We start from the raw sequence: 6,453 nt of genomic DNA on the forward strand, positions 1-6,453 counted from the left end.
AGGAAATGAGACTAAAAGCATTTTTTGATTTCTTTAACAACTGTTGTAGCCAGAGTCTGAGGGATGCTTACATGGGGTTCCACTTTTTCCCAATTATATAATATTAAATAGCATGGGGCAACTGCCATTTATTCAGTAAGATTTCCTGCTTCAAACATTACTGTAAATGCAAAGGTAAAAGCCTCCAAACACCACAATATTCAAAACTAATTCAAAATTCAAGGCCCAGGCAGATAGTTGATTTGTCGTTTTCTTGTCAGAATCAGAGCAACTTTCGCTTTCAGAAAATTCAGATTTTATTCAAATGTTGAAGAACTGGGTCTTCTTTAATCAAAAACTGTTCCATACTAACACCATGTGCTAGGAAGTTATGTGCATGGCTGCATAACTGCATGGGCCTCAGTATTTGCTGATTTCCCAAGGATGAGTCTCACACTTGTTCCCCATATACATTTGCTTCGTAATAGAGTCTTTAATTACACAATTTCATAAAACTCCTTGCTATATGAAAGTCACAAAATTAAAAAAGAACAAAGTAAAAGACAGCCATAAGAATGTTATTTAATGTTCAAAGCATTGAAGTATCACCCAAGAAAACTGAGTTTTTTTCTTGATTCCATCAAAGGGTTCTTCAGTGTTGCCGAATAAGACTTTTTTTTGTTCTTCTAAGTCACAAAGAAATTAAATGACATTTGCATAGAGAATTCTAATTCCAGCATTTAACTAACTTTTGAGTGCTTGGTGTTGTAGCCTTAATGCTTTCAAACATTGACTTAAAATTAATTCTGAGTTCTAACACAGATCTGTCATGTTGTCATAGTGCTTCAGGGTTTACTTAGGGAAAACAAAGCAGCAGCAACTGAAATTACCTAAATAGCAGATTTTATAAGCATAAGACATAAGCTCAAAGATGTTGTAATATGTGTCTAGTTTTCTTTCACACATGGAATTATGCATGTAAAATCTGTGTTATCATAATGAAATGTAAAGCCAGCTAGAGATCTCTGACTGAGCAAAGCTTTGTGCCTTCTTAAAACTGGTCCTCAGGCTGTTTTGTTTCCTACTTTCTTATATCTTACCGGATGAGGAAGTGATCATAAGATCTCTAGGTCACCAAAAAAAAAAAAAAAGCTATTTTTACTAGAAATAGGATCGATAGGCACTCAGTAGGAATATTTTTGCGGTAAAAAGTTACTTAAGAAGCAGGGGAGAAAATGCATCTCATAAAATGTAGTTGTGCTTTTGAACTGTAGGTGGCAGCAATAATCACATGGACCAAGGGCATCTTTTCTCCTAAGAGCTTATGATTCTTGAACTGTGTGCTAGAGAGTGTGATAACAGCCAGAGTCATTGCTCTCAGAAGGAATTTTGAAGGGACTTAAACTGCTTAATAAGAATGTATTTGTTATAGCAAAAGTCAACAATTCCACAACTAACGAGTGTCAAGTACAATAATAAAAGCTCAGCTGCATAGAAAGGGTGAGGGAATGAGCATGGACAGGCCTGGATTCATGGAATTTTAACAAGGGCCACAAATAATTGTTTAATCTTATAATGAATTGCTTTATGTGCTGTTTGTTAAAAATATGAATAAATTAAGTTAATTTTATAACCAGTACAATTAGATATTTTAAATTGATCCTCATCTTAATATTTCTTTGTGACTGGAACAAGGGTTATTGCCTTTATAGTTTTATACCTTACATCACAATTTAGACTTTCCAGAATAAATGCACCTCTTAGCTGAACTTGTATGTACAAAGCAAGAATTATACCTATGCTAGTGTAGTGATGCTGGACACTTCACCTTCCACAGTTACATGTGCTTCTTCCCAGTATCTGCTTCTGCTCTTTGCTTTAGGGGACTGCAGGATGACTGCAGTACCCACTTGCTCAAATGTGTGCTCTCTTTGTCCAGCATGGGACCAAAAATCCAGTACGTACAGTTATTTCGTTTGGAGAATAACAGTAGAGTATCATCCCCTTTAAATCAGGAATAGTTACATAAGTGTTAGCTTTGGAGGAAGAACCGTAAGTATGGTGGCAGCTGTAATTTTTTTTATCGAAGAGCATTTCTCCATTCATAGTCATACATTTTGATAGATCTTAATTCAGAAGGAGAAGAAACCTGGAGGAAAAAGCGCTTCTAGAAAACAGGATGTTTGACTAAAAAGCCCCCAGACAAACAAAACACTAGACTTCCCATGAAGACGTTAAAAAATTATAGTGATGGTAAAGTTACATCACTAGAAAAAATAACTTAATAGAGCCTCAGCATCAACAAGTGTGGAAATAAACCTGATACTTTTCCCCTGTATGTATGCAAATTCTAGAAACTGTATTCAGTATAATGGTAAAGGTTGTGGGTTTAGTAAATGTAACAGCTAAAGGCTGTTGTATATTTACTAGCAGGTATGGGTGTGCATGGAGCACTTACACACCCTTATTTTGTGTGCGTGGTAGATTTGGTGACAAAACTATCCTTCAAGCCACTTTGAAAACAGTGGAACTAAGACACTAAAATATTAGATCTAAATTAATTATAAGTAGGAAGCTATTACACTAATAGCTATACACTATTGGAATTCATGTCACAAAGCATGTATTCTCTACTTCACTAACTTATTCTTGATACACTAGTACTGATTTTTCAAATTAGTGAACACAGATACCATTTCAGAATTAGATAATTAAGACATGACAGAAAAATTGATCATAGAATCATAGAATAGTTTGGGTTGAAAGGGACCTTAGAGCCCATCTAGTTCCAACCCCCTGCGATAGGCAGGGACACGTCTCACTGCATCAGGCTGCCCAAGGCCCCATCCAGCCTGGTCTTGAACACCTCCAGGGATGGGGCAGACACAGCTTCCCTGGGCAACCTGTGCCAGTGCCTCACCACCCTCATGGTGAAGAAATTCCTCCTTATGTCTAGTCTAAGGTAGTAGGAAATAAATGTTAAATTATTTTTAAATAGACACACAGAAAGTAAGTTCTAGTCCTCAATATTAAGCAGGTAAGAACGTGCTGAGGGAAGTAGTTCATGCAGTCACCTGTACTGGAAAGATCACATTTTTTTGATGAAGATTTTATATCAAGAAGGTGTTATTTTATATAAAGAAGACATCTTTGGGATCTAATTGTTCTAGTGCCTTCAGCAAAAGCAAGGAGAAGAATTGTTGGAAAGGCTTTCATATCTCAGGAACAGATCCAAAGCATCTGCTTCTTAATAAGTACAGTTCCTAGAGGCAAAGATAAAACCTTCGAAGAAAGGTTTACCTTAGAAATCAGAGGATTCAGGAAAAGACTGATAGGAATCTGACATGGAGATCACTTACACTTTCACATTTAGTTGTGAATGCAATTTTAGTTGTTTAAAGAGTTGTGAGAGTAGGTAATACTAAGAATGATACTCTGCATGCGATAACCTCAACCATCCCATTTTTAATAGGGCACAGAAGTGGGAAGAACTGAAGAATTTCACACAGCTTCTGCTTGAATTGGTGCAGAAAAGAATCTGATAAACCTGGTTCTAGAAAGAATTTGCAGTAAGGACTTCTAGTTAATTATTAATTTTCAACTATGGCTCAAAACAAGCTTGATATCATGCAGCCAAGTTACCTTGGATTTGACCAGGATGAAAGGAGCAGTGTGAGAGAGAGCTGTGAGAAGCCTTGGCCAAGGGTTTCCCACCTTCTCTTAGGAGCTGCGTTTTAGCCTAAGCCCTTGGCTTTGGTCCTTGTCTGAGCTATGCTGTAGCTGTGCCTGAATTTAGCTTGTCCTTGGACCTACCTCATTATTATAGATTTGCATGGCAATCATTGAGCTGTTGGCTGAAACATCAGTGGAGTAATTCTCTTTTTGTTCCGGTACCGTGGAATTATGACCCTCCTCAGCATTGTCACTGCTCCTGCCTGCCTTGTTCTCATTGCTGCCTCCTGGCTCACCCTCCCTTATGGAGCAACTTATTTTATACTCTGACAGTCTGATCCCTCCTTGAAAGAGGTGTCCAGGTAGAACACCTCCTAGTCTGGAAAATTGCTTACAAAACTTGTTAATGTCTTCTTTCCTGCTGATGGTCAGGGAAAACTTTGAAGAGATTTATTATTTCACTTAACACATTTGTAATTCTGCTCTGCTGCAATATCATAGAATCATAGAGTGGTTTGAGTTGGAAGGGACCTTAAAGATCATCTAAATCCAATCCTCCTGCTGCAATATCCGTGAAGAAATATTTAAAGTCAGCGATTCAAGATCCAATACAGACCAGACTATGCTATGAATCTGCTACATGCCTAGGAGTTTCAGATTTCGTCATGAAGCATGTTTCAACAAACATTGTAGAAGTCATGGGAATTTAAAAGATCTCCAAGTTCAGGTTCCACATTTTTCAGGAAGGGAGATGATTAGCATTTAAAATATATGTCTATGGAGTTGCTTCTTTCTAGTATTTCAAACATAGGATATAGTCTTTACTTTAGCACTCTATACTTGTAAGAAAGTACGAAATTAGTTTAAATCTGTCCATATGTTCTGGGTAGACTCTTCAGTACATGGTTAATAGATTTATATATAAATATATATATATTTATGACAGTACTTTCATAAGAGAGATACTGTTAAGGATAAAATGAAGTCCTAAAATTATGGAGTATTTTCAGATAATCACAGATTAAGGCTTCACAGCTTTCCATGATGAATGCTCTGTTTAGGCACAGTTTAATGTTATTTTCCTGCTTTGTCAGAGAGACAAGAAGATGCATTTCTTGTGAAAAAACGAGATTTTTTAATCTCAGCTTCCTCTCCACAAAAGAATGCTGAGAAAAGAATAGTAGCAGTAAGATAATTCTGATTAAAGCTGACTATGAGTAGGTACTAAGAGAAATTTTGTCAACAGCTGTGTAAGTGCTTGATTAATTATATACAAATCTATCTGTAGGCTACAGTGAGCAGGCATAAAGAATCAGAGGGAAAGTCAGTTTTAATCTCTTTCAAAGAGATGCTTCCTGCCATACTGAGACAAATCTCCTGAAGTAACTTGGCTGTTTATACTGAAATCCTGCTTTGCATTCATCTGAGCTGAGGGTATTCTCAGCCAGGTAATATGCATGTCAGTGCAATGCAGCTGCTCTACATTCTAAAAGTAGGACAGACTAGAGTTACTAGAAGTCACCAGGTTATTTTTGATTCATAGTGGGACTGGTTAATACTTGGATGGAAAGATTTCTGCCTTTTTTCTCTAACCATTAGCAAATCAAGAGAGAGGAAAACCCCTCCAGAATGGCTCTTTCAGCTGGGTGGGAGTTGCACTGACTCCTGTGATTGACAACCTTAAAACTTGCAGATGCTGACAGCCCAGAATATCTGCATCTCCACTTCACTTGGATTAGATATGTCTGGAATAGTGAAAGTACCTGCATCTTGTAAAATTCAAGTTACTTGTTAAACATCTGGTTTTAAAATGAAAGCAGCAAGTTCACTCTAACCAGAAAAGTTCTTTCTTAGAAAATAAAAACATAACAAACCGGAAACAGAATGCATTTTGTGTGTCTCATTCTTGCTGTCCTTCACAGTAGATCTAAAAGCTAAGTTGCAGGCAGGAGCAGTAGAGGACTGGGATAGTAAGAGAAGGGATTTTTCAGCTTTTCTCCTTCAGGGCGTAGCTGATCTTTCTTATTATTTTATCTGAAATTGTATTTTCTCAGATCATTTGTTCAAAATGAAATATCCCTCTTACATGTAATTCGATAGAACTCTTCCAAGTTGGTTTCTTCTGTCAGAAATACAATTCTGAATTTATACCCAGTATAAACATCATGACTTGGCTTCCTTCTCCTTAGTTGTCTGAGACAGAACATTACAGTGGGCCATTCTTTTCTCTAGAAACCTCCATGTTCACATTCCTATTGTAATGTTATTTCCATCTTGATGGACTTTCCTGCATGTCACTGCTCTTTTAAGAGTAAACATCGTTATAGGCCAGACAAGAAGTATTTCCAGCTCTGCTTTGCAGTTTTGTAGAATTCATTAATGAGATAATCCTGATAGAGCTGGCATTCAAAGCACCTTTCTAAAGTGCCTTACACTCAGCTGATCTCAGTTTTGGAACTAGAGCCATAACAATTCTGGCTTAAAAGGCAGAATTACTAATTAGTCAATCCCAATCAGGCCAGTTTCAGAAGCACATCTAAATACGTCAGGGAGACTGCAAGAAAGCTGGGGAGGGACTTCTTACTAAGGCTTGTAGTGATAGGACAAGGGGAGATGGGTATAAACTGAAGAGGGGCAGATTTAGACTAGACATAAGGAGGAATTTCTTCACCGTGAGGGTGGTGAGACACTGGTACAGGTTGCCCAGGGAAGCTGTGGCTGCCCCATCCCTGGAGGTGTTCAAGACCAGGTTGGATGGGGGCTTGGAAATTACATGTTCAGAGTTTATTGCTTCACCTGCAT

Source organism: Phaenicophaeus curvirostris, chromosome 5, assembly GCF_032191515.1.
Source record: "Phaenicophaeus curvirostris isolate KB17595 chromosome 5, BPBGC_Pcur_1.0, whole genome shotgun sequence".
NCBI lineage: Eukaryota > Metazoa > Chordata > Aves > Cuculiformes > Cuculidae > Phaenicophaeus > Phaenicophaeus curvirostris.